The sequence below is a fragment of the Macaca fascicularis genome, chromosome 2, assembly GCF_037993035.2.
Source record: "Macaca fascicularis isolate 582-1 chromosome 2, T2T-MFA8v1.1".
Taxonomy (NCBI): domain Eukaryota; kingdom Metazoa; phylum Chordata; class Mammalia; order Primates; family Cercopithecidae; genus Macaca; species Macaca fascicularis.
The window spans coordinates 46,711,926-46,737,906 of NC_088376.1; the positions used below are offsets into that span (position 1 = coordinate 46,711,926).

General features: G+C 39.8%; 1 long non-coding RNA gene across 4 annotated transcripts in view; it reads left to right on the forward strand.

Annotated features, from left to right (window-relative positions):
* Window positions 1–4,327: 4,327 nt before the first annotated feature.
* Window positions 4,328–25,981, forward strand: part of LOC107128809 (uncharacterized) — a 46,824-nt gene continuing 25,170 nt past the window's right edge. For 2 of the 4 annotated variants that reach the window (XR_010584971.1, XR_012431789.1), the window contains exons 1-2: window positions 4,328–4,575; window positions 25,191–25,304. This is a non-coding gene — a long non-coding RNA (uncharacterized lncRNA). Of the gene's footprint in view, window positions 4,576–6,034; window positions 6,461–25,129; window positions 25,305–25,981 lie in introns of those variants that run through there. The other 2 variants (XR_010584973.1, XR_010584972.1) reach the window with 2 other exon arrangements.

Below are 25,981 nucleotides of genomic sequence, written 5' to 3' on the forward strand. Positions count from 1 at the left end.
AATTAATGATCCAACGTGAAAACTGTACTTTTATAATGGAGACATCTTCCACTTTCATTCGCAGTGGTAGTCCTACTGTTAATACCTGATAAGAATTTAAATCAACTTTTTCCATTGCCATCTCCTCTAAATGTAATGACCATCTCCTTCCCTGTTTCTGTGAAAAATGACCAGAAAGTAACTCAGAAGACACACTTGGCTACACTTAGAGTTTCAGTCAATAAAGAGCCAACCAAAGTCCAAATAAAGTGTAATTTTGAACGGCACAGGCAAAAGCATTATATGCCACACTCTAGATATTTTGGAGATTTCCCTGATACATGCTTTCCAAAAAACACTTTATTTGGGTATGTGCATGGAAACTGGAAATTTTTTTTGTTTATAATGTTTGGATAGAAAATATTTCTGATTTAGAACACTTATTTTGAAAAATATTTTAATACGTCCTTTTGTTTGGGAGATTTAGGGAACAGTAATAATTTTTGCAAAAGGTTTCTGTCTGTTGTTTAAATGTCAAAGTGTCTGTAGAAGCGCTAATGCAGTAGAGTGTAGTCCTGAGATTCAGAGCAAATAGAGCTCTGCTGAAGCAGAGTGCAGCCCATCTCCCTGGTAACCTCAGGACATCTGTGCATTCTGGGTTCAGACGGGAGGAGGCTCAGGGTCATGAGCACAACTTCTGGAAAAAGTTCCTTCTGCCCCAGTGTTCTTCCAGATCTAAATCATGTGGGCTACCAAAGTGACCTTTGGAGGTACTTTAAAATAATTTACAAGTATACAGAAGGGTTAATGCCCTAAGAAATTCCTGGCTAGCAATGTGTGAAGCACATAGCAAGTTTACCCTACAGACTCAGGTGTGCAAGAATGTCATGTTTATTTAAAGCAAATTCAATTTTAGTTTATGTCTTGATTTGTCAGAGTTTTTGGGAAATTCAATCTCAGGATTATTAGGCCTTCCTATCAGGTCTGGGGTGGTTCTGGCAATCTTATAGAGAGAAGAATGGTTCAAAGGTGTAAGAAGCATTCAGGAGTTTGATCACTCTGTGTTACTTACGTGCATTAGTAAAAGCTATATGGTCGCTGAAGGTCAGGGGTGCTGCTCCTGCTTCGGTCAACGTATGAGATTCTGATGATATTCATTTTCTGTTATCTTCCAGGATACCCAAGAGGCCTCAGGTCCTCATAGATCTCTGCCCCTTTCTCCTCTGGGGAGACTGTTTTGCTTTCTTATGCTGCTTCTGAAGTACCCTCAGAACACTCTTGCCCTGATGAGCCTTTATCACAGTGGTTCTCTAAGAGTGATCCGGAGCCCAGCAGCAGCAGCACCTGGGAGCTTTTTAGAAATGTAAATCATCAGGCCCTACCCCTGACTGGCTAAATCAGAATCTCTAAGGGCCCAGAAATCAGTGTTTTAACAAACCCTGTAGGTGATTCTCATGCAAAGCTAAATTTTGAGAAAAACTGACCTATCACAATCCTGTCAATTAACTCAGAGTTTTGAAGATGAAAGTATTAGGCAACTTCTGTTTTCAGCCTTCAATATAGCACTCTCAGCTCTACTCAAGGCAAGGGAAAGGAGAGGCCTGGCCGTATTCAGAAAATAGACACTAAATATAAAACATAAGCATGTTTCATTCTTTCTAACTTTTCTGTAACAGGAAAACAAAAACACAAATTAATATCTCAATAAATATTTTAATAAATTATCCTGCCACATAAGGGTTAACTTTACCAATAACAGGTTTCTGAAATAGCAAGTTCCAAGCACGAGATGTGGTAGCAGTGTACTGGCTTGGAATTAGGGGTTAGGAGTGAGACCAGGAAAGCAGGATAAAAGGTGAAAGAAAGGTGCTACATCAAGTATAGGGAAGAAAGATGAGGTTTCCCTGGACCAGTGTCAACTCTTAGAGGAGCTGGTCATCCTAACTTTTGTCTCCAAAAGTGAGGTCTCAGAATGGTTTTCAAGCGGTGATTGTAAAAATGTGCTGACCTACGCTGTTGAACCAACGCATGTGTGAAGCATAAGGAGTCCTGATTGCCCTGAGAGGCTGTGACAGAGCACTAGCTGTCTATGGGTTTTCACTATTTTCTTTTCTCCAGTAGAGTCCAGTTGTACCTGGTCATGTGGCCACTTAGCTAGAGACTAACATTTCCTAGGCCCCTTTGAATCTAGACGTAACCAGTGGAGTGTGAACAGAAGTCATGTGTATGTCACTTCCAGGCCTGCACCTTAAAACATGGCACATGAAACCTGCTTTGCACTTTTCCTCCCATGAGGCGGAACAGTGAGGTGCTTGTGACCCATCTTTGACCATACAAATGAGGGCCTCAACCTAGAGTTGAAGCAAGAGAAATGGAACCTGGGTCTCTGAATGGCATGTGAGGCAGAGGAGCCCACCTACCTGTCCTGGATCATTAGGTGAGAGACATAATCTTCCTTAATCTACTGATCTGTTGAGTTCTTTGTTATAGTAACATGTTTTCATGTAACCAATACAAAAACCAAGGGCCCATGTAGGGAATTGAAACCACACTTATAATTCACTGAAGGCCAAATAGCACCAAAGCCCCACAGCACCTGGCACTCAGGAGGTGCTCCATAAATATTAAATAGTTACTAAATGAATGAGTATGGCACCACTAGGAACTGTTGAGGCAAGAGATACCCCATTGTTCCATAAAAAAATCTGCCTGAAACTACATCTAAGTAGTGTGTTACAGTTTACCATGAGAAGAGCAAGCAGCTCACTAATACAGTAACAGTGGGTTAAAATCAAATGGGAATTTTTGTGTGTACAATGTAGAAATGATTGTTAATTACAGAGAAGTCATTTTAGTGTTTTGTGGATGGTAATCACAGTCACCATCATTTTCTAAAACAAAAGACTTACACATGCACAGACATATGCAGACAGGTAAATTTTTTTTTTAACAAATTTGATGAGACATCATGCTTGCTATGTTGTACATAGTCCATAAGAAACTGAAAACCCATTGCTACAATATGCAGAATGAATACAAAGTAGCTTTTTACTTAATCTGTAAAAGGCTTTTTTTTTTTTAACATATGGCATGACTCCAACTCCATTTGCTGAACATTTTTGAGGGCCTACTATGTGAGAGGTATTGTATTAAATACAATGAGGAATTGAAAGATACCAACAAAAAATATGAATAAAGATTTAGGAGGGAGAGGGTGTTACAAAACACAGATATTTAGATTTCCAAGAAATGGCTATTAATTGTATTTGTACAGTCCTGGCTCTGTTGAAACTCTCTGTGGTGTCTCTGTTTAATGCCTATTGCATATGTCGTTCTGAGGTTTAAATGAAATAACATACATAAAGCACACGGTACATTGAGTAACCCCCAGCAAATGCTAGTTTCTTTGTTCATACCCTGTAATGAACAAAACAATAAAACACGTTTTTCCCAGTGTTTTAAAGTTTTGAAATAATTATCAAATGTTTTCATTGATGATTTATTCTGGAGCCATAAAAAATATTTTCTGCCTGTCACAAGCCCCTATATATACATAAATATGCTCACACACACCCACATCCAGAGCAAGCAAAGAGTATTATTGCATTTTGCAAGCCAAAGGATAATGGGCTATGAAAGAGATCAATTCTACTCTAGTTAGTTAAGCTGAAAGCTGGTTTATTGGAAAGAAGACCAGTAGCTTAAAAATCAATAGAGAACTAAAAAATAAACACTCATTTCCATTTTCCCCTAGCAGTGGGGGCAATTGTTACAATGTCGCTGCTGGCATGGTCACCCTGGAATACCAGATGTGTGCTTAAAAATCTTCATTGGTTTCCTTGACTATCTATTAGTACCAGACCCTATTTCTGTACCATCTCAGAGCCGCTGAACCCTCATATCTTCAGGCTTGTGCCACTCGCCTGGCTTTCCAGGCAGGCAATTCAAGAGAAATGGCTCATGCAATTCCTGTGGTACGAAAAGCTCCACTGCCAACTGTCAGGCCTCTGAACCCAAGCCAAGCCATCGCATCCCCTGTGACTTGCACGAATATGCCCAGATGGCCGGAAGTAACTGAAGAATCACAAAAGAAGTGCAAATGCCCTGCCCCGCCTTAACTGATGACATTCCACCACAAAAGAAGTGAAAATGGCCGGTCCTTACCTTAAGCGATGACATTATCTTGTGAAATTCCTTTTCCTGGCTCATCCTGGCTCAAAAACCTCCCCCACTGAGCACCTTGTGACCCCCACTCCTTCCCGCCAGAGAACAAGCCCCCTTTAACTGTAATTTTCCTTTACCTACCCAAATCCTATAAAACGGTCCCACCCTTATCTCCCTTAGCTGACTCTCTTTTCCGACTCAGTCCGCCTACACCCAGGTGATTAAAAAGCTTTATTGCTCACACAAAGCCTGTTTGGTGGTCTCTTCACATGGACATGCATGACATTTTGGTGCCGTGACTCGGATCAGGGGACCTCCCTTGGGAGATCAATCCCCTGTCCTCCTGCTCTTTGCTCCGTGAGAAAGATCCACTTATGACCTCTGGTCCTCAGATCAACCAGCCCAAGGAATATCTCACCAGTTTTAAATCGGGTAAGCGCCCCCTTTTTACTCTCTTCTGCACCTCTCTCACTATCCCTCAACGTCTTTCTCCTTTCAATCTTGGCACCACCCTTCAATCTCTCCCTTCTCTTAATTTCAATTCCTTTCATATTCTGGTAGAGACAAAGGAGACACGTTTTATCCATGGACCCAAAACGCCCAGGCTGGTCACGGACTGGTGAAGGCAGCCTTAGCTTGGTATTTAATCATTGCAGGGACGCCTCTCTCATTACTCACCCATGTTTCAGAGGTGTCTGACCACGCTGCAGGGATGCCTGCCTTGGTCCTTCACCCTAAGAGGCAAGTCTCACTTTTCTGGGGGAGGGGCAAGCACCCCAACCTCTTATTTTTGTGCTCCGACCTCTTATTTGTGCCCCGACCTCTTATTTTTATGCCCCAACCTCTTATTTTTGCACCCCAACCTCTTTTGTGCCCCGACCTTTTATTTTTGCACCCAATCCCTTAGTTCCACGCCCTGACCCCTTTCCCGCTTTTCTGGAGGGCAAGAACCCCCGAACTCCTTCTCTCCATATCTCTACTCTTTCTTTTATCTGGGCTTGCCTCCTTCACTATGGGCAACCTTCCACCATCCATTCCTCCTTCTTCTCCCTTAGCCTGTGTTCTCAAGAACTTAAAACCTCTTCAACTCACACCTAACCTAAAACCTAAATACCTTATTCTACAATGCCGCTTAACCCCAATACAAGCTCGACAGTAGTTCCAAATAGCCAGAAAGCGGCACTTTCGATTTTTCCATCCTACAAGATCTTAATAATTCTTGTCGTAAAATGGGCAAACTGTCTGAGGTCCCTGATGTCCAGGCATTTTTTTATACATTGGTCACTCCCTAGTCTCTGTTCCCAATGCAACTCATCCCAAATCTTCCTTCTTTCCCTCCCTCCTGTCCCCTCAGTCCCAACCCCAAGCATCGCCGACTCTTTCTAATCTTCCTTTTCTACAGACCTATCTGACCTCTTCCCTCCTCGCCAGGCCGAGCTAGGTCCCAATTTTTCCTCACCGTCCACTCTCCCACCCTGTAATCCTTTTATCACCTTCCCTCCTCACACCCAGTCTGGCTTACAGTTTCATTCCGTGACTAGCCCTCCCTGACCTGCCCAGCAATTTCCTCTTAAAAAAGTGGCTAGAGCCAAAGGCATAGTCAAGATTAATGCTCCTTTTTCTTTATGCTACCCCTCCTAAATCAGTTAGCATTTAGGTTCTTTTTCATCAAATATAAAAAACTTAGCCCAGTTCATGGCCTGTTTAGCAACAACCCTGAGACGATTTTCAGCCCTAGACCCTGAAAGGTCAGAGGCTGTCTTATTCTTAACATGTTTTATTTTATTACCCAATCTGCTCCCAACATTAAATAAAGCTCCAAAAATTAAATTCCAGCCCTCAAACCCCACAATAGGACTTAATGATCCTCATCTTCAAGGTGTACAATAATAGAGTAGAGGCAGCCAAGTAGCAACTTATTTCTGAGTTGCAATTCCTTGCCTCCACTGTGAGACAAACCCCAGCCACATCTCCAGCACACAACTCCAAACGCCTGAACTGCAGCTGCCAGGGGTTCCTCCAGAACCTCCTCCCCCAGAGGCTTGCTACAAGTGCCGGAAATCTGGCTACTGGGCCAAGGAATGCCCGCAGCCTGGGATTCCTCCTAAGCCGTGTCTCATCTGTGCGGGATCCCACTGGAAATTGAACTGTTCATCTCGCCCGGCAGCCACTCCCAGAGCCCCTGGAGCTCTGGCCCAAGGCTGACTGACTCCTTTCCAGAACTTCTCGGCTTAGCGGCTGAAGATGGACGCTGCCCCATCTCCTTGGAAGCCTCCTGGACCATCACAGACGCTTTGGGTAACACTTACAGTGGAGGGTAGGTCCGTCCCCTTCTTAATCAATACGAAGGCTAGTCATTCCACATTACCTTCTTTTCAAGGGCCTGTTTCCCTCGCCTCCATAACTGTTGTGGGTATTGACGGCCAGGCTTCTAAACCTCTTAAAACTCCCCAACTCTGGGGCCAATTTCGACAACATTCTTTTTTAGTTATCCCCACCTGCCCAGCTCCCTTATTAGGTCAAGACATTTTGACTAAATTATCTGCTTCCCTGAGTATTCCTAGGCTACAGCTACACCTCATTGCCGCCTTTTCCCCCAGTTCAAGGCCTCCTTCACATCCTCCCCTCGTATCCCCCCACCTTAACCCACAAGTATAGGATACCTCTACTCCCTCCTTGGTGACTGATCAGTCACCCTTTACCATCTCATTAAAACCTAATCACCCTTACCCCACTCAACACCAATATCCCATCCCGCAGCATGCTTTAAAAGCATTAAAGCCTGTTATCACTCGCCTGCTACAACATGGCCTTTTAAAGCCTATAAACTCACCTTACAATTCCCCCATTTTACCTGTCCTAAAACCAGACAAGGCTTACAGGTTAGTTCACGATCTGCATCTTATCAACCAAATTGTCTTGCCTATCCACCCCATAGTGCCAAACCCATATACTCTCCTATCCTCAATACCTCCCTCCACAACCCATTATTCTGTTCTAGATCTCAAACATGCTTTCTTTACTATTCCTTTACACCCTTCATCCCAGCCTCTCTTCGCTTTCACTTGGACTGACCCTGACACCCATCAGACTCAGCAAATTACCTGGGCTGTACTGCCACAAGGCCTCACGGACAGCCCCATTACTTCAGTCAAGCCCAAATTTCTTCCTCATCTGTTACCTATCTCGACATAATTCTCATAAACACACACTTACTCTCCCTGCTGATCGTGTCCGGCTAATCTTCCAAGCCCCAATCCCTTCTACAAAACAACAACTCTTTTCCTTCCTAGGCATGGTTAGTGCGGACAGCATTCTCACACAAGAGCCGGGACCGCGTCCTATAGCCTTTCTGTCCAAATGACCTTACTGTTTTCGCCTAGCCCTCATGTCTGCACGCAGCGGCTGCCACTGCTTTAATACTGTTAGAGGCCCTAAAAATCACAAACTATGCTCAACTCTCTACAGTTCTCATAACTTCCCAAATCTATTTTCTTCCCCCTACCATTGCTCAGGACCATGCTTATGCTGATAAGGCAGCTAAAAAAGCAGCTAGCATTCCAACTTCTATCCCTCACGGCAGTTTTTCTCCTTCACATCAGCCACTCCCACCTACTCCCCCGCTGAAACTTCCACCTATGAAGTAGGAGATCAGGCCCCCCGGGGCAGAGTTGGGTTTTGCATGGTCAGTATCTTGTCACTATGTCTTCTTTGTCAAGAAGCCAAAGCAGTTTGAGGGTTAGAACAACCTGTTTATAGGTACACAGAGCCTTGCCCAGAAGCTGCCACTAAGACAGATCCCATGCTCTCCGAAGGGACATGTCTCATATAACTAAGCCAGCAAATTGTGTCTGCTTGAGAGCTGTGGGTAGCCTAGTGATGCACCACTTTGTATTTTCCTTCTCCCCTTTCCTTCCCTTTTCTTCCTTCTGTCTCACTTTCCTTTTCCCTCTTACTTTCACTTCCTTGGAATTGCACATCCTCAATAAAAACATGGCATCTAAGCTTTTTTTGCCCAGGCGTTGTTTCCTGGGGAACATGTGCTAAGTTAGTGTCATATCTCTAAATTTTAAACTTCTGGGCTGGAGCAGTCAGTTGGCTGATACTGGGCTACAAGCCACATCCTTACTGCCAGGGAACTGGGAAAATGAACATCTGACTCACTTATGATGCTATGAAGAGAGGTGGAGTCCTGCCTCTCATCTATTTGGATTAACCCCAAGTAAGAACAGTGTTTGGATTTTGAACAGGCACAATGGTGACAAATGTTCCCTCTGAATCCACTTGGCTTTAGCGGCTCTCTTCCTGCTCCTGGGTTTCTCTGGGTGGAGTGTCTCCCTCTATGCAGTGTCACCCCAGGGTATTTCCTCCACTTCCATCTCCTAACCCTGCCAAGTCAGTCTTCAGCTGTTGTAGACCCTTTGTTCTAGTGTGCTTGTTTTTCCCATGTTTCCCATTAGAAAACATGTTCCATATTGCCTCATTCTTCCTAGCATCCCCATCCCAGAATGTAAAATTTAATTCTCTTTTGCATTTCACAGCCCACAGGCCAACGAGCCGACTCTCACACTTAGCCCTCGCACTGGTCCCTTGTGTGGTTTTGGCATTGCAGTTCTTTGCTTCCCGCAAAGTAAGAGGGGATAGTTTCAGATACAAACAGAAAATGCTGGATATTTTATATCTTTTAAGTAGAGAAAGATTAAAGTCAGAACCAGCAGGAATCTAATTCTTTGGATTTGAACGAAGTGACTAGACATCTCGGCCTTTCTTTTGTAAAGAAGTATCTGGGGAAAGGTCTTGGACTGGCTTCAAAGGGGATTTTCCTGTAACTGTAGATGTCCTGAACTATAGCTCTAGCAGTCTATTTTGCAGCCTAGTCTGGGGAAAATGTACACATTATGCAACTGTTTAAAGATATCAATCATTCAGGTAAACAGAAATGATAATGTTCTTGGTCAGCCCTCACCTGCCAAGATTAGGAGGCTCACTCTCAAATCGTACTCAGGATCTTCGGGACATGTTAATGTTTTGCATTTTGTCTCTCTCATTAACACAGATAATGTGTCTGGTTATGTAGATTCTGTAATGCACAAGGGCACCACATATAAGGGGCATCATTTCCATTATAGACACCATAGATTTATTGTAACAATTTTCTGGCAGATGGGACTGAAGAGTTTTGTTTTAACAAATTAATATACCAAATCCATTTCCCGGCAGAGGTAAGTAAAAAGTTACCTTTGAAGAAGAATGGGCACTTTTCCTAGTTCTTGTAAGAATGTTGTAAGAGGTAGAAAGAGCTCTTTCTGTCACTCCTTCAGCCCAGATGAGTGGACATCATGAGATGCCCTGACTGCTCCTAAGCTGCTTTGTCCTAAGAGTAAACAATGTCATTCACATATTTCCCCAAAGTTCAACCGAAACCAGCTAGAGTGCTTAATGCAACTGAAGGCTTGGAGCTTACAGAGGGGAATTAAAATACAAGAAAGGAAGAAGCAAATATCTTTATATTTCAACTCTCTTTCCTTCCCTTGGTCAGGTCTGCTGCCCATTTGTCTCTTTAGCCCCCAGGGGGATGCCAGGTTTTAGAGATCAGCTTACTGCCTGTACCCATAAGTGTCTTTAACTATGTCACAAGGGAGGGGAACATTATCTCCTTATCCCAACCTATCTCCAGCATGATGCCCCTTGAATGCCATGATAATCTCTGCAACAATGCCACTCTGATGAAAATGAAGAGACTCTACTGCACTTGCTAATGTAGCTCAGCTTAGCTTTTTTATATCCTGGCTTGGACATTCTGAAATTTGATTTGTCTTTACCTTTGCATAACAAAAGGGCCATTAATATATTTTCACAAAATAAAATTTAGGCTACTTCTTAGCCAAAACAACAAAAACTTGTCTACATCTCTAGCAGTCACTCCTTCAGAATTACTGGGGTTCAGTCCTTGAAGCCTCTTACTACACATTTAACCAGTATTTAAGGAGCTCCTTTTAGGAGCCAGACCCAGGGCTAAGCACTAAGAATATCAGTCAGAAGCAGGTGTGGCCCAGATTACCTTCCAGCTTGGAGAAAGTGGCAGGTAAATAAATAGGTTCAAGAAATTGGCAAAGGGGTGACCAAGCAAGTATGTAGAGGTTATAGTTGTAGCATGAGGAAATGGTTCTTTTCAACCATTGGGTTGAAAGCAAAGGATTATAAAATCTTCAAAAATGAGGAAGTTATAAGCAGTTGGCATGGTAAATAAGAGGCAAAGGATATTCCTGTTAGAAGAGCATACGCAGATGTCGTCAGAAAACCCCAAGCAGCGAGGAATGTCTTAGTATAGAAAGGTGGGGAAGTATCTACCAAGAGACAGAATGAAAACCCTAAGATGTTTCCAGATGAGAAAGGGCCTTTTATGTTGTACCAAGAAGTTTTGACCTCAAAAGAACTGAGATGAAATATTTGAATAATAAGAGAGCTATGATTTTATCCCTGCTATGTGAAGAATTGAGATGGTCAAGGCACCAATTCCTAGACTGCCATGGTGGTCCAGGTGAAAAATTACCACTACACGGAGCAGCCCCAGAGCATTTCAGAAGCCGAAATAAATGGATACAGAACATGTTAAGAATTGGGGATCAATAGAATTTGATGACTGGTGGTCCAAGTGAAGGAGAGGGAGATGTGAATGTGGTAGCATCCTGGGTTTGTGGGGAGTGGAGGGCTTTTTTGCAGTATTTTTCTGGGAGAGGAAACACATAGAGAAGCTATGCATGGAGTGGGGTTTGTGGGGAGCTTTCGATAAAATTAGAGTAGTTCAGGTTCTAAAAGTTTTATCATTTCCATGTCTTATGCACCTGAATCCCTCTGGGCATGCCACATTTTCTGCCTAAGGAACCCTCAATAAAACCTTCACAAGGCCTTGAGAGTTGGGACAGGGAATGGTTCCAGGCTTTACCTTTCTACTTCAGACAGGACAACACCCCCTGCATTTATTCCTTCAATTCCAAATTCTCTTGCTTGTTGTCTTCACTGGCCCACCTCACCACAAGCGACGGACTGGAAATCCAGTTTCCATCCTTTACATCCACACACTCCCAATACATCACCAGGAAAATCCCAGTAAAGAGTGAATATGCAGTATTGAACTCTAGAATAAATCAAGTCACATAGTAGAGAAAGTGTAAGTGATATGGATCCATCTAGCTATAGAAACCCTGGTTTTCACTTTGGAGTCAATTACCACCTCCGCAGACATGTCAAGACAGGCAGATAACAGTTAGAACCTATTGTTGCTCAAGCTTGGAGATCAAAAGAAAATAAGCAGAGAAAAAAATATCAAGGAAAACCCCAAAACCTCCCCTGCTGTAGAAATTTTCTTGTGGAGAGGTTAAAAATTTCCTTTGTCAGCTGGCCGCGGTGGCTCACGCCTATAATCCCAGAGCTTTGGGAGGCGGAGGCGGGTGGATCACGAGGTCAGGAGATTGAGACCGTCCTGGCTAACACGGTGAAACCCCGTCTGTACTAAAAATACAAAAATTAGCCGGGCGTGCTGGCGGATGCCTGTAGTCCCAGCTACTCGAGAGGCTGAGGCAGGAGAATAGCGTGAACCCGGGAGGCGGAGCTTGCAGTGGGCCAAGATCGTCCCACTGCACTGCAGCCTGGGTGACAGAGCGGGACTCCCACTCAAAAAACAAACAAAAAAAATTTTTCCTTTGTCTTGGGGTAAAATGTATTCAGAAATTTTATCTTACAGCTTGCAAAGTCATTGCTATTTCCTTTTTGCTTTTTTTTTTTTTTTTTTTTTTTAAATGTTTAAGTTTAGGTGTACCTGTGCATTTCTTTAACAATACAGTTCATCTGAGTTGGTTTAGACATTCTCATTAAAAAAAAAAAAAAAAGTTCCAGCAGGGGTCTCTCTTTGCACATGGTACAAAAAAATTCTTAACAGTCACAGTGCAATATTTTTATTTTGCTTATCCATCTTACAATGTAAATGGATGTGATTGCAAAATATGTCAAACTCTTTTCTTATATTATTAGAAAATCACTGAAAAGACATTAAGTTTCATATTATGATCTGGGAGGTGATTAAACAGGTGTGTTCCCTATGTGATAAATCAACAAGTAGCAAATTTATAATTTAGGTACTTTTATGTTTACATGTTTTACTTTAAAAAGCTTGTTTTTAAGGGTATAGTTCCTAACTTTACTCCTAATCATGTTTCTTTGATTTTTTCATTTCAATTCTCATGTATCTAGAACATTGGGAATTTTGGCCATTTTATTTATGTATTTCATTGAGTTTTATACATATTTTACAAATGATGCTTGGTATGTATGTTTGTAGAGAAATAGAAAAAAAAATTAAAAACATAGCCACAATATTTTTTAAAAACACATATTTTAAACTGAGGATTATCCAGTAAAAGGTTTGTACTGGTTTTTGAATCGTGAACTCTCAGAAAGAGGCAGTCATTGTTGGCACCCAAGTTTATGGGATGGATCCCAAAGGTCAGAGAGATGATGGTTCTGTGATGAGATCTGTGGCTTGGTCTGTACTTCTGATGAAAGCAGGTCAGCAGTGCCTCTGGCTGAACACGTGGGCCTTCCTAAAGAGGTTTCCTCATCCAGGCTGTCAACCAGTGGACTTATTCTTAGCAGAAGAAACAATGACCTCAAACCACCCCTTGCCGTGTTAGCAAATCACACCCAAAATACAGTGAAAGAAATGCCTGTCATTTAAAAAAAAAAAAAAATCCTATTATAGGCGGGGTGCAGTGGCTCATGCCTGTAATCCCAGCACTTTGGGAAGCCGAGGTGGGAGGATCATGAGGCCAAGAGATCGAGACCATCCTAGCTAACACGGTGAAACCTTGTCTCTACTAAAAATACAAAAAAAAAAAAAGAAAAGAAATTGGCCAGGCATGGTGGCGGCCACCTGTTACTCGGGAGGCTGAGGCAGGATAATGGCGTGAACCTGAGAGGCAGAGCCAGCAGTCAGCTGAGATCACAACACTACACTCCAGCCTGGGAGACAGAAAGAGGCTCCGCCTAAAAAAAAAAAAAAATCCTATTATAATTCGTGGGACCAGATTTCTGCAAAGCACCCAGACTGCTGGTTTTATTTCTATGCTTTAATCTCGAACTTGTGTTATTTTTCTCTTGACTATTTATGACTGCACCTATAATTTCTATTTTCATTCCTTTTGAAATCTCTTATGAAAATCATTTTTTAATTATACAAATGAAGTATTGACATTTTAGTGGCATCTTTTAGTAAAAAATATATTTTCCCTTCCCAAAAAGTTAATATTGGGCCATAAAAACTTCAGTCCTGTCTAACTGATAATAAAACATAGAAAATATCAAGTGAAGATGTTTTATTCCAAATGACATTGCCACTTACTTTTTAATAGTATTAGAGTAATTCCCTTAATTGTTTCATGGAAAAAAATCCATTAAGATCCTTTAATGAAGAAAACATATATTTGTAATGGACCAAATGGCAATGTGCCCTTGTCTGAAGCAATTACACTGTCCAATAAAGGAAGACTCACATTCAAATGTGGTACTTTTGAACACCAAATATTACAAGAATTCCTAGTCAGCAGGATGCTATTCCAAAAGCACTCCACAAATGGTTTTCCCCTTTCTTACTATCTTGTGGCCTCATTCTAAATATCTCTTCAATACTTCTATTAGCATTCTAGAGAGTTTCAACATAGACTTTAACATTCCATGCTTATCTGACCCTGGGCTATTAAAATTGGTAAACATTATGAATCTTCTCATTTGAACATGGCTTTGACTATTCTGTTTCCGCGTTTCTTCCTGCCTTGCTCTTTCTTAATGCGAGCCACGTCTCTGCCCTCTGTTTGGCTTATTGTTTCCCTTCTCTCTTGTTTGTTCAGCTTCTGTACAATCATTTCTCTTTGCTCTGGCCCTTGCTCTAGCCTCGTGTTCATTTCAGCCTCCGCCTTTGTTCCTTTTCAAACGTCTTTGATTCCAGTTGACAGTTTAAGATTTTTTTTTCTTTTACTTTCCAGAGGCTCCTGTTGCCATAGTGATACTTGATTACGAAGGCCATGACTGCTTCCATTGGCACTCTGGTTGCTATAACAATGCCAGTTAGCTGAGAATTCTGTGGAAACTTGTGAGAAGGATGCTAGTTCACACCTTTCTGTGGGACAGCTTGCCAGGAAACGTTTCTTATTTAATGGTTATTCCTAGTACTAAAACTTAAGTCTGTAAACTTAAGGGCAGCTCATTCTTCAGTAACTGAAAAACAGAGACACCAATATTTACTCTTTACACCATGTAAAATTCCTCTTCTTCCCTCACTTTGCTTGCCCTCTGTTCCTAATCTATTAATTTTTTTTTTTTGCATTAAAAATATGTTTGCTATGGACTGAATTGTGTCCTCCCAAAATTCATATGTTTAAGTCTTAATCCTCAATGTGATGGTTTTTGAAGATAGGGCTTTTAGGAAGTAATCAAGGTTAGATGAAGCCATTAGGGTAGGGACCTAGTCTGATAGGTTTGGTGGCCTTATAAGAAGAGGATACATGTTTTCAGTTATAAGTGGGAGCTAAACATTGAGTACACATGGATGCAAAGAAGGGAGCAATGCATACCTAGGCCTACTTGAGAGTAGAGGGCAGGAGGATGGAAATACTGCCTATTGGGTAATATGCTTATTACCGGTGTGATAAGATAATGTGTACACCAACCCCCTACAGCACACAATTTATTTATAGAACCAATTTGCACATGTACCCCCTGAAACTAAAATAAAAGTGAAACAAAAAAGAGGGCACTGCAAGAAAGCAGCTGCCTACAAGCCAAGAAGAAAACCCTAACTAGGAACCGAATCAGACGGCATCTTGGTCTCGGACTTCCCAGCCTTCAAAAGTATGAGGAAATACATTTCTGTTGTTTAAGCCACCTATTCTATGGTATTTACGACAGCACAAAATGACTAATATGATACCCTAATATTATTTAACATTAATAGCTCTTAAGTGCTTTTGATTTTAGAGATATCAATTTCTGGGAATATACCCAAGTAAGAGAACCACAGAGTATTGCAATGTGCATTATCAGTCTTTTGTCTTTGAATACTAGATGAACCAGGAGATAAAAATGGACACATTTAGCCAGGCACCGTTGCTCAAACCTGTAATCCCAGCACTTTAGGAGGCCGAGGCAGGCAGATCACCCGAGGTCGGGAGTTTAAGACCAGCCTGACCAACATGGAGAAACCCCATCTTAAATCCAAATTAGTCAGGCTTGGTGGCACATGCCTGTAATCCCAGCTTCTTGGGAGGCTGAGGCAGGAGAATTGCTTGAACACAGGAGGCAGAGGTTGTGGTGAGCTGAGATCGCCCCATCGCACAAAACAAAACAAAACAAAAACCAATGGAACCAAATGGATACATTGATTGAATTTTTGTGATCCTTTTTGTTGTTACAGCTTTTTTAATCTCAAAAATATTAAGAAATATGTAACTATTTCCATCTTTATAGATAGTATAACTCGCCCATGAAAAGCTGTACAAAATTTTTCTTTTGTTGCAATTGTGTTACCTCCCTAGGTTGTTAAGTTAGACAGCTTGCAATCATTCACACTAGTCCTCCCATTTGTGCCACTCACATGAAGAAAGTGAGCAGCCACAGCATCAAAGCTTGCTCAGGACTAACATAAAAAGACCTTTTTAGTGACACATGTTCTATTATTCAAAGTGCCAGATGAAGGTCAGTAACTGACCATGCACAACCAGAAAGGAAGAATACAAACTTGACATGTTTCAAAGTGTGTTAAAGATATCAAAACACAGAATTTTGCTAATGTGTTATTGGATCAATTTATTCATCGGTTCCTACATTTGCCTCCACCAAAAGTGTCAATCAAGATAACATTAATTTATTGGAGCAGATGTGAGGCACCACAATATTTTTTAAAAAGTTTCAATATTCTATATTCCCAGGGCATACGTTTCCAGAAAATTAAAGGTGTAACTATTCTGGAATTGTTTAATGATTTCTAGAGAATTTCAGGTAAAATGATGTTGCTTGTAGAGTGATATGAAAAGCAGTTTGTGGTTATTATAATTGTTCTAATTGTGCTACAAAACTAGTTTCTTTTATCATAGAACAAGAGCCCCTCTGTTATTATTAATAACAATACCAACTTCCTATTATGTACCAGGCACTATATTAAGTAAGTGATACCTATTATCTTTCCCCCTCACCCCCCACCGAGAGGGAGTCTTGCTCTGTCACACAGGCTGGAGTGCAGTGGTGTGATCTCAGCTCACTGCAACCTCCACCTCCTGGGTTCAAGTGATTCTCCTGCCTCACCTCAGGAGTAGCTGGGATTACAAGCGTGTACCACCACACCTGGCTAATTTTTGTATTTTTAGTAGAGATGTGGTTTCACCATGTTGGCCAGGCTGGTCTCAAACTCCTAACATCAGATGATCTGCCCGCCTCAGCCTCCCAAAGTGCTGGGATTACAGCTGTGAGCCACCACACTTGGCCAGACACCTATTATCTTTAATTCTCACTATAGACTTGAAAGCTAAGAAACTAGTAGATGGGGAAATTGAAGCTCTGAGAATTAAGGTAACTTGCCTAACTTGGTCACATTTGCAATATTTCCCTTCAGGCTCAGGAAAGTAAACTGACACCACAGCCCAAAACATGATCAGTCAAAGAAGCATACCAGGAACCCTACGGTTGGCCCTATATTCAGTTGCATACATTCTGGAATCACAATAACTAAATCCAACTAACTGAACAATTGTTACAAATTAACATTATCTTTAATTTGGCTTGTTGGTGGTTTATTTCTTATACTATCTAGGCATCCTTCCCCACTTAATGAACCAGGTAGAATGTGGCTGAAGAATGCAAATAAGATTTATGAAACATTAAGTTATTTTTAGATTAGGTTTAATTATTTAAGGAAACTTCAAACTGGAAATGTAGAAACTTTGATCTCTGCTGCGGCTCTGAGTGACTGAATTGCTGAAAGTGTGTGTGTGTGTGTGTGTGTGTGTGTGTGTGGAGGAAAAAATAGCAAATGAGCAAGAATAGGAGCAGAGTGACTCAAGAGGAATCAGATCTGTTGCTGTATTTTGTAATTTCATTAGTCATTTTATGAGTAACGGATTAGAAATTATTGCAATATATAACCACAACCAATTTGAGGACATCTGCATATTACTAATTGACATATAATATAAATAAATGGCCCTTCTGAGTGTTGTGACTTTGCATACACTGTGGTTTCTGGGAACCCCAAGGTATAAATGATTCTGTCTAATACCTGGGTTTCTTAGACCAAACCTTTCATGTTTCTTAAGGGGGAAAAAACCCTCATCAATAAAATTTTCTTCAAAGAACTATCTTTTCTTTGAACATGCTCATGTCATACTGAGTTTCTCCATAGAAATAAGAGGATTCTCAAATTTCTAAGAGATGCTCTCACTGAAAGGATGGTAGAGATTGGAATTTTGGAGATAATATGGAGAAAGGCCAGACTAACCCAGTGGGAAATGAACCAATGTTTTGTAGATTATTGGGCTATTCATCACCTGGTCATTGTTCCCTCTGCTCTAGCTACTTTCATGAACTAACCCCAGAAAGCAAGAAACAGAGGGTGTCTTCTTAGTGCTTAAGTCTTGGGTCATCCAGAGTGCATCCCTCAGGTTACTGTTTAGAATACAGGAGCACTTGCAATAAGAAGCAATAACCCTCCTTGAATTATCCCTAGAAATTAGCAAATTGGGAAGTGCTATGGGTATAGTATGGTAAGAAAAGGAATAGGTGAAGAATCAAGAGGCCTGCTTTCTTATCCCAGCTTTCTCATTCTAGGAACAATTTTGAGCCAACTAGTTATTATTTCTGGGCTTTAGCTCCTTCTAAAAATGTAGGGGTGTTTCAGGTAAAGCTTTGACAGTGTCTCCATTACTAATACTATGGCTAATAACTGAAAAATAAACAGTCTGCATTTCTGCTCCTCAGAGAAGGATGATGTACACTTGTCCCCTGGGGACAGGAAACCGTAAAGCATTCAAGGGAGGAATGGCAACTGACTGTGTAAATGAGCTTCTGGTTCCTTGACTACAGGATCCTGATGCTTTGGACTGTTAAAGATCTTTCTTAATAACTTATTTACACCCCCTTGTTGCAAAAAGTATTTGAGGTGACTTAGATAACTAACAAATTAAAATAATTTGAAGTAATTGGACTAAGAGGAAAATGAACTTAGTCCAAGAACAGCACATCAAATATAAAGAGGTGGAAAATTGGATTCTAATCTTCCTGTAGGTGAATTAAAAAGAATAGTCAACTACAAAACTCATTGTATCTCTAAGTACTGTGTGTGGAAATGCTCGCTGTAGCGTAAGTGGAGGTGAGGTACTTTGGACAGTTATTCCTAGAATTGAAGTAAGAGATTGTATTAGTTCATTCTTACATTACTATAAATAAATACTGGAGACTGGGTAGTTTATTGTAAAAAGAGGTTTAATTGGCTCATCGTTCTGCAGGCTGTGCAGGAAGCATAGTGGCATCTGCTTCTGGGGAAGCCTCAGAAAGCTTCCAATCATGGTGGAAGGCATAGGGTGAGCAGGCATCTCAAGTGGTGTGAGCAGGAGCAAGGGAGTGAGAGGGGAAGCGCTACACTTTTACATGACCAGATCTTACAAGAACTCACTATCATGAGGATGATACCAAGAGGGATGGTGCTAAACTATTCATGAGCAATCCACCCCCATGATCTAATCACCTCACACTAGACTCCACCTCCAACCTTGGGAAATACAATTCAACATGAGATTTGAGTGGGGACACATATACAAACTATATCAGAGATGTTTCTCATGGTTTCTTACAAAGGAGAGATATGTGATATGTCATAGTGGTTTTCAACTGGGATATGTATAGAAGAGGTCCTTGTTAATATACAGAATTATATGTTAGCATATAGAATCATAATCCTAAGCGACAGTCTCAGGCTTATGATTCAGTAGCTTTGCATGTGTGCATTTGACAAGAGCCTCAATTATTATTATTATTATTTTTTTGAGATAGAGTCTCACTCTGTTGCCCAGGCTTGAGTGCAATGGCACGATCTCCACTCACTGCAAACTCTGCCTCCCAGGTTCAAGCGATTCTCATGCCTCCCAAGTACCTGGGACTACAGGAGCATGCCACCACACCTAGCTAATTTTTGTATTTTTAAGAGAGACGGGGTTTTGCCATGTTGGCCAGGCTGGTCTCAAACTCCTGGCCTCAAGTGGTCTGCCCACCATAGCCTCCCAAAGTGTTGGGATTACAGGTGTGAACCACCACGCCTGGCCAAGAACTTCAGATGCTTTTGATGTAGTCAAATCCATGGACATGCTTTGGGGAAACCACTCCTCCAAAAAAGATGATGTTGAGTTTCAAGGGATATTTTTTCAATGCATTCTTCAATAGAAGCAGATGACATAATGGCAAAAAACAATTAAATTAAACTTTATGTGGTCAAAAAGAATATACAGTCTGGGTACACAGCTCTCTGGGGTTCACGTTTGATCCTATGTTAAAATATAAAATATCAAGAAGGATTAAAATATAGGTAACTCGTTATTTTGAGTTTAAAGGTACTCCCTTTATAATAAAAGGAGGCTGGTAGCAAACAACTGCATTATTAGATAGAGTTCATTGAATATCATGTGGAAAAGTGTCTTTTATTTTGGTTCAGGTTGATTAATCCAAGCCCTACATACTTAATAGGGGAACTGAGATTTAGGATTGGCTTCTTGACTCTCATTTGTCTGCAGTTCCTGAAACACTTGAAGCCGAATTTTTAAATTGTCAAAGTATCTCTATGTGGCCACCCCTCTGAGGTTGGAATTTGGCAAGCAAACTCTTTGTTTTTGATTCTTTCTCTTGGTCCTCCCCCTTCCTGCCATCCCTTGGTCATTTGGTCATTTTCACTGTTGGTTTGCCTCAATTACCACTTTTTTTGTGTGTGTGGCAACTTTATTGAGGTATAATTTACATGCCATAAAGTCAGCCTGTTTAAAGCATAAAATTCTTTTTTTTTTTTTTTTTTTTTGGAGACAGTCTTGCTCTGTCTCCCAGGCTGGGGTGCAGTGGCGTGATCTTGGCTCACTGCAACCTGATGGGGATCTCACCACGTTGCCCAAGCTGGTCTCAAACTCCTGAGCTCAGGACATCTGTCTACCTCAGCCTCCCAAAGTGCCAGGATTACAGACATGAACCATCACACCCTGCCTAAAACATACATTTCTATGGCTTTCAGTATATTCAGACTTGTGCAACCATTGCCACAATAAATTTTAGAGCATTTTCATCACCTCAACTCCTCCTAAAACCTATATACTTCTCAGCTATCACAATTGGTTAACTGCCCCTTCCCTCCAATGCCAGGACACCACTAGTTTATTTTCCGCCTCTACAAATCTGCATATTCTTGACATTGCATATAAATGTGATCATATAATGTGGACTTCACTTTCTTTTGTGGAGTCTCCCTTCTTCTAACTCTTTTTCAGCCTCTGGTGCTAGTTGGTCTTTTTAAAATTTATTTATTTGTATATATTCATAGGGTACAAGTGCAATTTTGCTGCATTGATATATTGCATTGTGATGAAATCAGGACCTTCAGTGTATCTATCACTGGAGCAAAAGACATTGCAGCACTAGGCAGCTAGTTGGTCTTAAATTAGAGCACTAGGAATGGAAAAAGTTTCCAATCCTATTTTAGGAGATATCTGAAAGGTAATTACAATCTCTGTTTAGAAATTTTCTTTATTTTTCCTTCTTTTGGCATTTCTTTTAGTCTGTTTTATTAAAAGGCCTTATCTATGATTATCACCTCAGGAGGCGACTGGGTTCAGGAAAGGTAATGGAGGCACAGGAGAAAAAAATAAAACCTCTGTGTCACAGGGATGATGATGATGATTATTAACGAATAAATTTTATTATTTAGAGAAGCTTTAGGTTTAGAGGAAAATTGAGCAGAAGGTATGGAGATTTCCCATATAGCCCCTGTCCCCACACATGTGCAACCTCCCCTACTACCTACATCCTGAACCACAGTGGTGGTGCAATTTGTACAATTGATAAACTTACCGTAACACATCATTATCACCCAAAATCCATAGTTGAAATTTCAGTTCATTCTTGATATTGTACATTCTATGAGTTTTGGCAAATGCACAGTGGCATGTATCAACCATTGTAGCATAATACGGTAGCATACAGAATAGATTTATTGCCCTTCCTTACAGCAGAAGTTTTTAATTTTAATGAAGTCCAGCTCAATTATTTCTTTCATGAATCATGCCTTTGGTGTTTTATATAAAAAGCCGTTGCCATACTCAAGGTTACTTAGGTTTTCTTCTGTTATTTTCTAGAAGTTTTATAGTTTTGTGTTTTATGTTTATGTCTATGAACCACTTTGAGGTTTTTTTTTTGTTTGTTCGTTCGTTTGTTTGTTTTTTTTTTTTTTGAAAAGGGTATAAATTCTGTGTCTAGAGTCTTTTTTTTTTTTTTTTTTTTTTTTTTTTTTGCATGCCAATATCCAGTTGTTCCATCATCGTTTTTAAAAAGACTATTTTTGGTCCATTGTACTGCTTTCACTCTTTGCCAAAGATCAGTTGGTGATACTTATATGGGTTTATTTCTGGGTTTTCTGTTCCATTTGATCTGTTCTATTGATCTAGCTGTCTATTCTTTCACGAATACCACATTATCTTGCTTACTGTAGCTTTATAGTAAGTCCTGAAGTTGGATAGTGTCAGTCCTCTGACTTTGTTTCTGCCTTCAATATTAAGTTGGCTTTCTGGGTTTTTTTTTTTTTTTTTTTTTTTTTGCCCCTCCATATAAACTTTAGAATGAGTTTGTTAATATTTACAAAATAACTTACCAGAATTTTGATGGGATTAAATTGAATCTACAGATCAAGTTGAAAATAATTGATATCTTGACAATATTACATCTTTCTATCCATGAACATGGAGTATCTCTCCATTTATTTAATTCTTCTTTAATATCTTTCATGAGAGGTTTATAGTTTTTCACACATAATTATAAAATTATAAATATAAAGAAGTATAACATGCAACTTATAATTTAAAAATAATTAATATAATTATAAAATAATATATTTTTAATTATTCTGTTTGATTTATACCTAAGTATAAATTTTTGGGTGCCAATGTAAATGATAATGTGTATTTAGTTTCAAATTCCACTTGTAATTTTTGCCCATAAATAGAAAAGCAATTGACTTTAATATGTTAACTTTATCCTGCAACCTTGCTATAATTGCTTATTAGTTCCAAGAGTTTTTTACAGATTCCTTCAGATTTCCTATAGAGATGATCGTGTAATCTACATACAAGATGGTTGTATTTCTCCCTTCCCAATCTAAATACTTTTTACTTCATTTTCTTGTCTGTCTTAATTAGCTAGTACTTCCAGTATGATGCTGAAAAGCAGTGGCAAAAACAAACAAACAAACAAAAAAACTTTGTTTTGTTTCTGATCTTACAGAAGAGCTTCAAGTTCTCACCGTTACATATGACGTTGGCTATAGTTTTTAAGTTTTTTTGTAGTTTTTAGGTTTTTTGTGTTTTTTTTTTTATGTTCTTTATCAAGTTGAAGAATTGCCCTTTAACCTAACTTGCTAAAACTTTTTGTCATAAATGGGTGTGGATTTTGATAGATGCTTTTTCTGCATCTATGTATATTGTCAAATGATTTTTCTTCTTTAGTCTGTTAATGTGATGAATTAAATTAATTGATTTGTCAATGTTGAAACAGTCTTAGATACCTAGGGAAAAATAAATCCCAGTTGGCTGTTATGTATAATGTTTTATATTCATTCTTGGTCAATGTACTAATATTTTATTGGAGGTTTTTGCATTGATGTTGCTGAGAGATATTAGTCTGTAGTTTTCATTTCCTATAATATCTTTGGGTTTGGTAGTACGTTAATGCTGCCCCATAGAAGGAATTAGAAAGTATTTCCTTTGTTTCTCTGTTCTGAAGGAGATTGTAGAGAATTTCGAGCAATTTTAAAAAGTATTGCCTTTGTTTCTCTGTTTGAAGGAGACTGTAGAGAAATTGGTGTAATTTTTTCTTAAATTTTTGGTAGGAGTCACTGATGAAATCATCTGGACCAAATTTTTCAGTTTTGGAAAGTTATTAATTATTGATTCAATGTCTTTAATAGATATACAGCTATTCAGATTATCTATTTCTGCCTGTGTGAATTTTCACAATTGTGTCTTTCAAGGATTTGGTTCATTTAATCTAGGCTATCAAATTTGTAGGCATAGAGTTGTTCATAATATTCCTTCATTATCTTTTTAGTGTCTATGAGGTCTGTAGTGATATCTCCTATTTATAATATTTGTAATTTGTCTCATCTCTTCTTTTTTTTTTTTTTTAGTTAGCCTGGCTAGAGGTTTGTCAATTTTATTTATCTTTTCAAGAAACTATCTTTTGTTTGTTGATGTTCCTAATCTATATCATCTTTTGAATTTTATTCATTTCTGCTCTAATTTTTATTACTTCTCTGCTTACCTTGAATTGTATTTGCTCTTCTTTTTCTAGTTCCCTAAGGTAGAAGCCAAGATTGTGGATTTTAAATTTTCCTTCTTTTCTAACATACACTTTTTTTTTTTTTTTGAGACAGAGTCTCGCTCTGTCACCGAGGCTGGGGTGCAGTGGTGCGATCTCGGCTCACTGCAAGCTCAGGTTCCCGGGTTCACGCCATTCTTCTGCCTGAGCCTCCCAAGTAGCTGGGACTACAGGTGCCCACCACCATGCCCAGCTAATTTTCTGTATTTTTTGATAGAGATGGTGTTTCACCATGTTAATCAGGATGGTCTCGATCTCCTGACCTCATGATCCGCCCACCTCGGCCTCCCAAAGTTCTGGGATTACAGGTGTGAGCCACCGTGCCTGGCCTCTAACATATACATTTAATGATAAATATTTCCCTGTAAGCACTACTTTCATTGCGTACCTCAAATTTTGATGAGTTGTGTTTTCATTTTCATTTATTTCAAAATATTGAAAAAATTTCTCCTGAGATTTATTTGACCAATATGTTATTTAGAAGTGTGTAGCTTAACCTCCAAGTACTTTTGTATTTTTCAGCTATTGCTCTGTTATTGATTTCTAGTTTAATTTCACCGTAGGCTGAGAGCAGACATTGTATCATTTGATTAATATCTACCATATTTTTATTGTTTCTATTAGTTTCTCTTATTTTTCTACTTTGTCTTTCAGACTATTTCTGCCTTTTGTGGGTTTTACTAGGCATATATGTCTTCTTTTTTACATGTCAATTATATCCTTTTAAAAGTAGTTGCCCTAGAGTTTGTAATAAAAATGTACAACTAATCCAAGTTCACTTTCAAATAATATTATAACATTTCACGGATAGTGCAAATAACTTGTAATTACAAAATATTCCTAATTCTTCTCTCCTGTCTCCTCTTTGTTGCTATTCATTTTAATACAAAATTGAATACATTGTTGCTATTTTTTTGCTATTATTTTGAAAAAACTTATTTGTTAGTTCGATCAAGAATAAAAACAATGAATGTATCACATTCATTTTACCTTCACTTGTTCATTCTCCAGTGCTCTTCCTTTCTTAATATAGATTTGAGTTTCTGACCTACATTATTTTCCTTCTCTCTGAAGAACTTACTTTAACATTTCTTGCAAGGCATGTCTATTAACAACAAATTGTCTCAATTTTTGTTTGTCTGGGTCTTTATTTCCTCTTCACTTGTGAAGAAAAATTCTGCAGCTACAGAATTTTTGGTTGATAGTTTTCTTCTCTCAATGCTTTTAAATATTTCACTTTCATACAGATGATTTATTCTACATTCCTTTTGTTTATTTAGTTTCTGGGGGGAAGTCTAATGTAATTCTTATCTTTCTTCCTCTATAGGTAAGGTTTTTCCCCATCTAGCTTCTTTCAAGAATTTTTTTTTTTTTTTTTTTTTTTGGAGGTGTGGAGCAAGATAGCAGAATAGAAGCCTACACTGTTCATCCCCACTGCTGGAACACCAAATGTAACAACTATCTGCACACAGCAAAGCACTGTCACAAGACCCCAAAATCAGGTGAGCAATCACAGTACCTGCTTTTAACTTTCTTTCTTTCTTTTTTTTTTTTTTTTGTGAGACAGAGTCTCACTCTGTCACCCAGGCTGGAGTGCAATGGCATGATCTCGGCTCACTGCCACCTCCACCTCCCAGGTTCAAGCGATTCTCCTGCCTCAGCCTCCTGAGTAGTTAGGATTACAGGCATGCACCACCACACCCAGCTAATTTTTGTATGCCTAGTAGAGATGAGGTTTCACCACGTTGGTCAGGCTGGTCTCAAACTCCCGACCTCATGATATGCCTCCTTGGCCTCCCAAAGCTTTTAATTTTCTATTGTGGAAAGAGATATCAAGAAGGGCAGGAGACTTGAATTGCTGATGCAAGGAGGACTTTATCTTGAGTTGGATACCAACTCAACCACAGTAGGATAGGGTACTGGGCAGAGTCATGACCCCCTGATTCCAGGCCCTAGCTCCTGGATATAATTTACATACACCCTGGGCCAAAAGGGAACCTGCTGCTTTGAAGGGAAGGACCTAGTCCTGGCAGGATTCATCACTTGCTGACTAAAGAGCCCTTGGCCGTTGAATACCCATCAGTAGTACCCAGGGAGTATGCCATGGGCCTTGGTCTCTGAGACATGCTGGCTTCAGGAGAAACTCAGTACATTCTCAGCTGTGGTGGCTATGATTAAA